This window comes from Nannospalax galili, unplaced genomic scaffold (assembly GCF_000622305.1).
Source record: "Nannospalax galili isolate Female #2095 unplaced genomic scaffold, S.galili_v1.0 scaffold901, whole genome shotgun sequence".
Lineage (NCBI taxonomy): Eukaryota > Metazoa > Chordata > Mammalia > Rodentia > Spalacidae > Nannospalax > Nannospalax galili.
The window spans coordinates 1,017,077-1,029,108 of NW_008344555.1; positions in this window are offsets into that span (position 1 = coordinate 1,017,077).

The window sequence follows — 12,032 nt, forward strand, 5'->3', positions numbered from 1 at the left end:
TAAAAAAGAGGATGTGGAGTTGGGAAAGAAATGTGATTGGGGTGTCCAGAAAGGAGTTTTGGGGGGAACTGTGGGTGAATATGATTAAGGTACATTTTATATATGTGTGAAATTTTCAAAGAATAAAATAAAAAATTGAAAAATGAAAAGCAGCAACAATTAGATTGATTACAAATAAATAATCAAAGGTAATGCATGACAAAAGTAATTTAGTATGTTTATCTTATGTTATGTAATTTTGTAAGCTCATTTATTAATTTCATAGGCTTAAAAGATTATTATATTTTACATGGACTTTCACATTGACTCTAATAGAGACATTTTCTTTCATCATTTACATTTTTTCTTTCCTTATTGCAGTATTTAGAATTCCAAGACTATGCTGATTAAGAATGTTAAGAGTAGCTTAATTATTTTTAAATTTTATATATTTATTTTCATTTTACGTGCATGTGCATTTTGCCTGCATGTGTGTGAGGGCACCATGTGCATGCAATGCGCATGAGGAGCATAATAGGGCTTTGGATCCCCTGGAACTGGTGTTATAGATGGTTGTTAGCCACCATGTGGATTTTGGGAACTGAACCTGAACCTGGGTTATCTGCAAGAGGAGTCAGTACTCTTAACCATGAGCCATCTCTCCAGCCCCAAGAGTAACTTTTTATTGAGATATTCCTGATCTTTTAGAAGAAAGATTCAGTCATTCAGCATTATGCATGATGGTAACTGTGGGTATTTTGTAGATGTTGTCTACAGTATTGAAGAAGTCCCCTTAATTCTAAAAAATTTGACAAGTTTTTTTTTTGGTATCATTAATGCATGTTGTATTTTATCAAATGTGTTTTGTGTATCAACTGACAAAACCTTGTGGGTTTTCTTCTTTAACCTACTAATATGGTGGATGACATTGAGTTATTTCAAATATTAAGCTAGTCTTGCATTCCTGAAATAATCCCCACTTAGCCATTTTGTCTGCTACTGAATCTTATTTGTTAGTATCTTACTGAATGGTTTTGCACTTTTATTTATTATTTTTATTTTATGTGTATGCATGTATTGTCTGTGTGTAGGTAAGTGCACCTGTGTCGTGCAATGCCTGTGGAAGACAGAAGCAGCTGTTGGATCCCCTGGAACTGGAGTTACGGACAGTTATTAGCTGCCATGTGGGTGCTGAGATTCAAACCCAGGTCTTCTGCAAGAACAACCAGTATTCTTAACTGCTGAGCCATCTCCCCAGCCCCTGTAATTTGCTGCTTTTTAAATATTAAATTTCTTTTTCATTGAAAGAGGTTCTCATTGTGTATCCCAAACTGACCTACATTTCACTCTATAGCACAGGCTGAATTGAATTCATAATCTTACTGCCTCAGCCTTCAAAATACTGTGGTTACAGGCATGTGGCATCACACCTGGTTTAAATGTATTTTTAACTGATACATAAACCTGTACAATTTTGGGGTTTCTGTGTGATGTTTTGATAAATGTATACATTGGGTAGTGTTTAAATCAGGCTAAACCTGACTATCTCCTCATTCATTTTTTTTATAGCAAAACTTTAAAAGTCTGTCCTTCTAAGCCAGGCGTGGTGGTGCACGCCTTTAATCCCAGCACTTGGGAGGCAGAGGCAGGCAGATCTCTGTGAGTTCAAGGCGAGCCTGGTGTACATAGTGAGTTCCAGGACAGCTGGGGCTACAGGGAGACCCTGTCTGAAAGAGACTGAAAAAAAATTTATCCTTCTAGATTTTAAGGATGAATAGTACCTTAGTTTTATCCATACTCACTCTACTCTGCTATTGCACTACAGAACTCCTTATTTTATCTGAATGTATATCACCCATTCATCATTATATTTCCGCTACTCCCTTACCCACTAGATTCACTAGCCTCTGTCCTTATAGTCATCATTCTTCTCTCAACTCCTGTGATTTCAAATTTTGGCATTGTGATGGTTAATATTTATCAACTGTCAACTTGACAAGACCTAGACACCCCCCCTCCAACTTGTGAGGGAGTATCTTAAGTTAACTGAGGTGGAAAACATACTGTAAAGATTCTAGACCATCATTCTCTGGTCTAGAGTCTTGGACTGTATAAAGAAGCATGAGATGAGCCCAGTCTTTGCTTCTTGACTGTGGATGCCATGTGTCCAGGTGCTTCAAGCTCTTACCACTATGACTCCCAACCATGATGGACTGACTGTATTCTCAAACTGTGAGCCAAAACAAGCCCTTTCTTTCTTAAGCTCCTTCTGTCAATGTTTTATCACATGTGAATAACATCATGCAGTACTTGTCTTTCTGTGCCTGGCTAATTTTATGTAACATAATTATCTTTGTCCTTTTATGGAAGAATAGCATTCCATTGCATATATGTACTGCATTTTCTTCATTTATTCATCCATTCATTCATTCATGGGCATTTATATTGCTACAGGATTGGAAATTAGTAATGTTGCTATATTCAATACATCACTATCTGAATAGAAATCCAAAAGGCAGGTGTCAGTGAGATGGCTGACTGTAAAATGCTTGCCTCACAAGCATAAAGGCCCGAGTTTGGATCCCCAACATCCGCATAAAAAGCCTAGTGCTCTAATGCATGCCTATATCTCAGTGCTGGAAAGGCAGAGACAAAAGGATCTCTGGAGCTTGCTGGACAAACAGTATAGCCAAATCCGCAAACTCTGGGTTGAGTGAGAGACCCTGTGTCAGAAAATGAGGTGGAGAGTGATTGGAAAAGACACCTAATGCTGACCTCTGACCTCCATGTCTGCATGCACACATGCATAATAAGCAACCTTCACACAAGAGAACTTGTACACACACAGACACACACAGACACACACAGATACATACACACACACTCAAACACACAATCCCATTCAGAATAGCTACAACAAAGTATCTAATAATAAAATAGGTAAAAAAATCTCTACAATCAAAACTATAAAATATTAATGAAGGAAACTGAAGTGAATACAAATAATAGAATGACTTCGTGTTTATGGGTTGGAAGAGTTAACAATTATTAAAATGTCTTTACTACCCAAACTAATCTACACATTCAATGAAATCCCCATAAAATTATCAAAGATATTCTTCACAGAGTTAGAAAAAATAATCTTAAAATTTGTACAGAAACATGAGAGAGAGAGAGAGAGAGAGAGAGAGAGACAGACAGACAGACAGACACAGACACCAAAGCAAGCCTAAGCAAAGAGAACAAAGCAGGAAGCATTATGACTACCTGATTTCAAAATATTCTACAAAGTTGTATCAATCAAAACAGCATGGAATTTGCATAAAACAGACATAGAAATTCAGAAAAGAATAAAGAACACAGAAGAAAACTTATGAATCATCCACAGACAAATGGTTTTTGACAAAATGACAAACGTGGTAAGAACATGCAATGTAGACATAACTTTTCACAGTAAGTTATGTTGGGAATACTGGACATCTACATGCAGAAGAATGACTCTTATCTCTCACCAGTTACAAATGTCAACTCAGAATAGACTTAACCATGACTCGCTATCTCCCTCTCTCTCTCCCTCCCTCCCTCCCTTTCATCTCTGCCTAATTTTAATGTTAGAACCTCATATATTGAGAAATGTTGCCTCTTGGTCCACTTTCTGGAGGAGATTGTGTAGAATTTGTCTTACACGTTCAAATATTTCGTAGAATTTGCCAATGAAATTATGTGGGCATGGAGAATTTTTTAGGAACTTCAAAATTATAGATTCAGTTTTGTTAATAGTAATAGAATAATTCAGATTATCTTTTTCATGTTGGGTAAGTTGTTAGTTTGTACTTTTCAAGGTATTGATCTATTAAATCTGATTAAATTTATGTGGGTAGAGTTGCTTGTAATAGTCTCTTTGTAACCTCTTAATGGATAGAGGTTCTAGTTATAGTAATAACTTTTCCTATTCCTGATATTTAGACACTTTTTTTAGGTAATTTAGACCCATTACCTTTGGTAGTCTAGAGATTTACCATGATCTTGACATCATTTTAACGAATCATATTCCCCAGAATCACTTTTTTCTGACTTTCATGGTTTCAAGTGATAAATACACTGATTTGAATTGTTCTTTTTAAAATACTGTCTCATTTTCTCCATTTGCTACCAAGACTTTTCCTTAAGTTTCCAGGAGTTTCATTATGTTGTATTTTTTCTTAAATTTTTTTGAGTCTATGCTGTTTGGGGTTTGATTAGCTTCTTGAATGTGTACAACTACATCTTTCTACAAATTTGGGCTATTTTAGCCATTATCTCTTCAAATAGTTTTTGAGACACAGTGTTGCCATGTAGTCCAGGCTGACCTGGGACACGAGTTGCCCCTATCTATGGCTCCCAAGTGCTAAAATTAAGGACATGTGCCACCACACTCAGCTTCAAATATTTATTAATTTCACACTATTCTGGGAATTCGATAATACAAATGTTATAGCTTTTGTTAGTATCCTATAGTCCCTGATGATTTGTTTCCCCATCTCCCCTGCTTTTTTATGTTGCTCAGATTGAATAATTTCCTTTTTATTTATTATTTTAATTTTATGTGTATGGGTATATTGCCTGCATGCAAGTAAGTGCACTCATGTCGTGCAGTGCCTGCAGAGGTCAGAAGAGGGTGTCAGATCCCCTGGAACTGGAGCTACTGACAGTTGTTAACTGCCATGTCGGTTCTGGGAATGAAACCTGGATCTCTACAAGAACAATCAGTGCTCTTAACCACTGAGCCATGTCTCTAATTCAAGATTCCATAATTTCTATTGATCTGTCTTTGATTTCACTAATTCATTCTTGCCTTGTCTGAAACTTACTCTTGCTCTGATTCATAGAGTTTTAAATTTGATTTTGTTTCTATAATTTCCAGTTAATTCTCTTTTTATGTTTTTATTCACTTGTTGAAATTTTTCTTTTTCATGGTTTAAGATAATTCATAATTGCTTGCTGAAAAATTTCTATGATTTTTGTTGTGAAACAATTTAGATAAGCCCAACACCTGAGCATCTCAGTGTTGGTATCTGTGCAACTTCTGTTCTTGTTCATAGTAACTGCCCTTGTTCTTAGTATTATTAGTGTTTTTTATTGTGTCTTGGACATTTGGGGTATTATTGTAGGAGAGTCTGGTTCTAATTTAATCTTTTTGTTGGCATGCAGCCATTCTGATTAAGTATAGTATGCAATTCATGTGAAAGTAGATATTTATCAAATATCCACTGGAACCAGAAAATGTGAGGAATATCTTCCACTGTCTTACTATAGATGAATGGGTGAAATTTCAATCCCCCACCAGATTCTGTGTCAAAACTAAATTTCTGTGTCATGCTCTATTATTTTACCTCTTGATACTGAATGGAAGTCAGAACTAAGTTCTGCCATTGGATTCCACTAATTTGTCACTGGGTAGCTAATCATAATGCAGAGCAGGCTAACAGTACCTCCAATGCAAGTTATTCACATTGATGCCTAGTAAGAGGTAGAGGCTTGGTTTCCCTGCTGGCCTCTGCTGACAACACCCTGGCTAAAGAATCGGAATATAGCTTTGCTAAAACCATAGGCATCAGCGCAGCTTTTCAGTTGGTATCTGGATGGAGTAGGACAGATATTTCTAAATTATTTTTATTTTGTCAATGCACCCTTTTCCTGACCTTTTGTGTCAGAAGTAGCAGGTTTCCCCTGAAGCCTTTGCCTTTTTCTGTTGGCAATGTTGGGTCAAAGGATATTTGAGAATCTTCTACAGGCTGTACAGGAGGAAATGAGGAAATACAAAGGATTCAACACCATGAGAATTTTTAGTGTTAAGCTCACAGGATAGTTGATCTATTATCCCCGTTTCTGAATCTCCCCATCCTTATTTGTTGTGCTGTGTCCATTAACTTTTTAAACTGTGAGAAGGAAGGTCTGGAAGAAGCAGCCTGCTCCATCTTAGTCAGAATCAGAAGTTAGACCTTCCAGTAGACTCTTTGTGCTCCTAAATTTGGAAGGGAGCACTATAACCCGGTGGAAAGTGATGACTTTGCCCCTAGCTCAGTTGCATTTCTTTTTAATATGGCAGCATGGATACACTGGAGCTCATGATAACCACCACAACAAACTAACAATTATGTAATGCTTTTCAAGTATCAGGCACTACTTTAAGCATCTTCCATTAAGGAATACCTATTAATAGTCCATAATCTATAATCCACAAGTCCATTATCCAAAGGATCTGCAAACTTTGGTGACAAAAATCTGTCCTGAAATGACACTGTGCTATTTATGGGTTTTTATCCATCATATTTAATGTGAATATACATCCATTTCACAGCAGAATTATTAATGCAGTTTTCTATGGGATACTGCCTCAGAACCCATTAGAGATGTGAAGAAATATAGAGCATATTCACTGTACTATCTTTCTAAAATCTAAAATTTTCTGAATTCTGAAATGCTGCTGGCCCCCAAGGGTTTTGGATAAGGGGTTGTAGATTGGTTCCAGCTTATGTGCCTGCCTGTAAGATTCCATTAAGAGAACATTTTCACTGATGCTTCAAAGCTCTTTCCAAATTATAACTAGAGTAACATAAGTGAGCACAAAAATAAGAAAAAGTTGGATACACCCAAGCAAAGAGGTTAGGCCAATGCCCATTCTACTAGCAACCCAATGTCCCCCTCACGTTATAGAACAAATACCTGATCCAACTGTTAATGTCCTTTGTTTTTTCTTTATCTTGTTCAATAATCAAGTTGAAAACTTTCAGAGGTCTAGAGACACATAATCAAGTAGGAAATATACTATTGATAGATGAACTCAGAGTCACATTTCGACCCTTAACTCAGTCTAGTGTTTGGAGGTATCAGGACACATGAAAATTCTTGGTTATAACAACTCATTTTGATCAGCACTGATAAAAAGAGAGGAGGCTTGCCTTATATAAACATATCTCAAATTAGAATGTGCCATAGAATCTAAGGTCATTTCCATTAATCTGTGTGGAGCATCATGTTCATTTTATCCATCCATCCATCTATTCATTCATTCATTCATTCATTCAACAAATAATTACTAAGGACATATTTGGCATAAAACATTGGGATAGATGATGTGTGCTTAGAAATAAAAAGGTAGAAATATTCTCATATATATATATATATATGCCAAGAAACATCTTGAGCTCAAAATACACATTAAAAATGGATGTTTGTGCTACTTTGAATTTCTTGAAAATTGAATTATTCATTCCACTAACCAGCAAGTTTTAAGAGTACTTTATGTTATGGCATTTCCACTGGGAAAATCATGAAAAGAGCATTGCTGTTATAGTGGTTATAGTTATTGATAAAATGCTGTATCCTCAGTTCACTGGAAAAAAGGAAAGTGGACAACAGATAAATGCCATTCATCATCCCCGTATCCAACTCTAAAAGCCCTAACTCATTTCCAGAGTATGCAGGCAATTTTTTCTTACCAGGCATTGTTAATTTCACCTTCTGCTGCACATTTAGGCAAGTTTGTAGGTTATAATTAACATTGGCTCTTAGTCTTTGCTGTACATTAAGAATATCTGAGAGATCTTAAAAAAACCTAAGTGCTAAGAATTCACACCAGACAATTGATTCAGAATCCCTGAGACTATGCACTTACATAGGCATACATACCTCTTAAAAGATCCCAGATGATTCTGAGATTCAGTGAAGACCAAGAGGCACTACAAGTATTGATTAACCCACAAAGTTGCATAAGTTCAGATTTGCAGACTAAATTGTATAACTGGATTTTGATAAGGTTCAGTTTATTATGTGCCAGGCACTGCTACTAAGAACTTTACAAGCATCATCCTTGCTTTACTCTCAGAAAGTGCTTAAATCAAAGCATGGCTTAAGAGATTAGAAACTTTAACCCTTCTCTCCCATCTCTATCAGATCCTCGAAACCAGTTTCACATAAACAGATACCTAATGAAAAATGCAGTGCTTGGGCTGGAGAGATGGCTCAGCAGTTAAGAACACTGGTTGTTCTTGCAGAAGACCCAGGTTCCAATCCCAGCACCCACATGGCAGCTAACAACTGTCCGTAACTCCAGTTCCAAGGGATCCAAAAGCTTTTTCTGTCCTCCACAGGCATTGCACGACACGGGTGCACTTACCTACATGCAGGCAATATACACATACACCTATAAAATAAAAATAATAAACAAAATATTTTTTTTAAAAAAAGAAAAGAAAAATGCAGTACTTCCCAGGATATTAGGATGTAGTTGGCTGTTACTTCCAACTACAATGCATTTAAGTCATGTCCACGAGGAGACCCAGGGACTGCCACTGGCTCAAAATGATCCTGGCATGGAAGTATTATAATTTCCATTTTGGAGTTGTCAAAAAGCAAATCAAAAGATGGTTGAGTGATTTACTGAAGGCCACATAGTCAGAGGTAGACTTGAAGTCATGTCTACTCACCAGCTTCACAAAGGCTGATCCAATGGACTAGATAGATTACTCCAAAGCTCATAGGTTTGAAACTATAACCCCCAATGTGATTATATTTGGAGATAGGCCTATAAGGAATTAAGGATAAATGAGTCCTAAAGTGAGGCCTTGATTTGATAGTACTAGAGTCCTTCTAGAGATACCAGATCCCCTCCTCTGTCTCTCTCCATTAGAGCCTTTCTTTCCTTATCAGTGGGCCCCATTCGCAGAATTCCTGGCAAGAGTGATATATATGAAATAGGAGCCAATGGCAGGATTTTTGAATAATTGAATAATTCGAGAGGTGAACACATTTCAGGCTATTATCTCACATAGATGATTGGAAATCAAAAGAAGCACATCAGGTTGCCTCTTACGGGCAAAGTGCATGTGGCTGATGGTTTCTGAACCAGTAAACGTAAATTGTCTTATCAAATGTCATTTTACTGGGAATAACTAAATGCAATCACTCCTATTTTTTCCACAAATCATCCCTGACATTAGCTTCATTGTGCCAGGACCCTTCTAAGTATGCTTGTATGTAGGTGGTACTGCTTTACCATACCGAGATCAATATGAAAATCCACCTGCTGGCAGGAGGGTCTCTGGAACAAGATGTACCACCAATTATCCCAAAGTACAGCAGACAGTAGAAGAGGTCTCTGGGAGTTCAGGACAACTTATGTAAGCATTTGAGTTTTATGGTTTGGTTTGATGCTGCATTTGTGGACTATCTATTTAGCCAGTTTAAAGATATTCTGTAGTTTGAAGATGGTGTTTCTAGAGATGTAGTCACTGAGAGAGTCTAAATCACAGTTTCTACAACGAGAAGAAATGTGGAGGAGTGGGTGATGATTTGTAATTCGGAGGCCCTGATGGGACTTCTTTGTCTAAAGGGTTTTTTCTGTGCTTCACTTTGGTAGACTGATATTGGAATGTGCTCATTGCCTCCCAATAACTAATTCCTCCAAGGTCTCTTTACAGGGACTGCTTGTCTAATTAGGGGGAAGTAGGTATGTCCTGCAGTTTGTAGAAACACGCCTATGAACAACTGTCAATCTGCATATGAGTAGGTATCTTAGAGGCTGGAAGGAGCATCTCTGCATTCTACCAAAGTGGTAGGACCTCTTGGGCTATCCTAATCCTGCTCAGTAGCTGACCTCCTTCTCCTAATGGGGTTTGGTTAATAAAGTCCCTGGCCTTGAGTACTCCTGTGATGATGTAAACTGTGAGGCCATAAAACTCCAATGGAGGAGATAAAGGCTATCTTTAAGAATGATGTATTGTGGACAAATCGCTTTTATGACATCAGTAGAAGATTGTAATAGGACACTGACTGATGATTATATGAGATACTTGCCACTTGGAAAGAGACAATGTTAGCTCAGAGTCATTGTTAAAAGGCGGAGGTGGGAGGGGTTCTGGAGAGATGGCTCAGCAGTTAAGGGCACTGGGTGCTTTTGTAAAGGACCCAAGTTTGGGTTTCCAGCACCTACATGGTGGATAACAACTGTGAATAACTCCAGTTCCAGGGAATCCAACACCTTCTTCTGGCCTCCACGGGTGCTGAATGCATGTGGCTCACATAGATACATGGAGGCAAAACACTCATACAAAGAAAATGAAAATAAATGTTTTTAAAAAACACACCCCCATAGGGTATCAAAGATGGGTCCCACTATACTCAGGGGTCTCTGGATATTTCTGAAAGAGATAGTTATGGCATCACAAACCTCTAAGGCTTTGCGGGGTCTTCTCTAATGACTTGTAAGTCAATATGGACCTTTAGATTCTCAGCCATTATAGTGCCCTTCATGGGCAGTTTGCCTCAGGGGCCCCTGCAGACATAGCAATCTGTAGGCAAGGCAGAGCTTAAGTGAAACATTCCATCATCTTCACCATGAGAAAGACATCTGTCAGATTAGCCATACTTTCACACTCCAGGGTCTTGCAATATAGGCAAGGTGAAACCCTATGCAAGTAGCAGAGTGTGGTGCAAGTGTTTACCAGCAATCAGGGGAGCTGTTCCAGCCTTTTAAAGGTCACTATACTTATCCAGCTTATAAACCAAGAGTAAGAAATGTATTAGAGCTGGCCTACACTTTTTTTTTTAATTTTTTTTAAATAGAGGGCAATTTTATTAGAGTTTAAAAAGAAAGGCTCAGGGTAGGCAAGCTGTAAATCTCAGCAGCTGCATGGAGGAGGAAGATGGAAAGGAGGAAGAGAGAAAACCATGGTGTCGTCTGTAAGCACCCATATGACCGAAGGAGTGGGAGGCTACCCCTTTTTCAGAGAAAAAGAGTGAGGAAGACCAGTGCACCCCAGAAAGCACACCCAGGCCTTTGGCCTACATTTTTTGCCATCCAACTGTGGCAACACAATACCTAAGTCTTGTTCCTGCTGACTCCTCTGCTTGAGACCAAAATCTTATTTCTAGATACTGATGTCTGTCCTGAGTTTTCTGTTCAAAGCAACTATGGTGGTACACACCTGTAATCCCAGTACTCAGAAGGCAAAAGGACTGCTGTGAATTCAGAGCCAAACTGGTCTACTTAGTGATTTCCAGGCTATCCAGTGCTATATACGAGGATCCTTTCTATTAAAAAAAATTTCATGTCCACCTCTCTGAATTTTTATTGTATTCCATCAGTGTATTCACTACCCCACCACCCCTCCTCTCTTCTGTCCCTCAGAGCCTCCTATTTCTTTGGGCACAGATATGGATCCCACTGCCCACATGACAATTACCTGTTGTGGGCACACTGTACCTGCTGGTCTGGCCTTTGCTCCAGGTCTGGAGTAAAGAAAAGCAGAGGTATTTTTTATTAAATGCATTCAAGTATCACTAGATCGTGTTTATCCTTAGCAGCACCTGCTCCCACTGTACTTTTGATTTATTTCATAGCACCTACATCACAGCCAAGAAGTTGGTCCAGCAGGCTCTGTCTTCTTTCAGCACTAAGCCTAGATATAATGTTCTGGAATAAGTCATAAGAGATAACCCCTTTAAAAGACAGAGGTCTCACCTCCCTGAAGGACGTCTACCTCTACGATGGTGTGAGATCCTCAAGCCACAGTCAACATGGGCTAAAATGGCTTGCACAGGCCACCAGACAAGGCAAAGTGAGTTGCTCTCCTGGAGGTATTCCACTGATCTCCTGGTGAGGCTCTAGAGTACCTCATGCTGAGCTACTGGCTGGTATTCTAGGGCCAATCAACTTCACAGCCCTACAGATAATAGAAGGAAGGTAAAGAAGTAATGAGAGTGGCACGAGGAGAGAAGGAGGGGAGAAAGTGAGGGGGTGGGAAGGGAATGGGAGAGAGAGAAATGAAAGAAAGGAGGGAGGAAGAAGAGAGGGAGGGAGGGAAAAGAAGGAAGGAGGGAGGAAGGGTAAAGAAGGACAGTACAAAAGGCTGTGGATACTGTAACCTCAGTCTTCCTAAGCACTTCTGTGTAAGCCATGTCCTGCCCCTGGCCTTCTTCCTAGTGCCAAGAGAACTTCAGGGAAAGGCTGGTTCACATCATCCTTGCCTTGCTCCACAGAGTCCTGGTTGGAGTATACACTGCAAAGCATG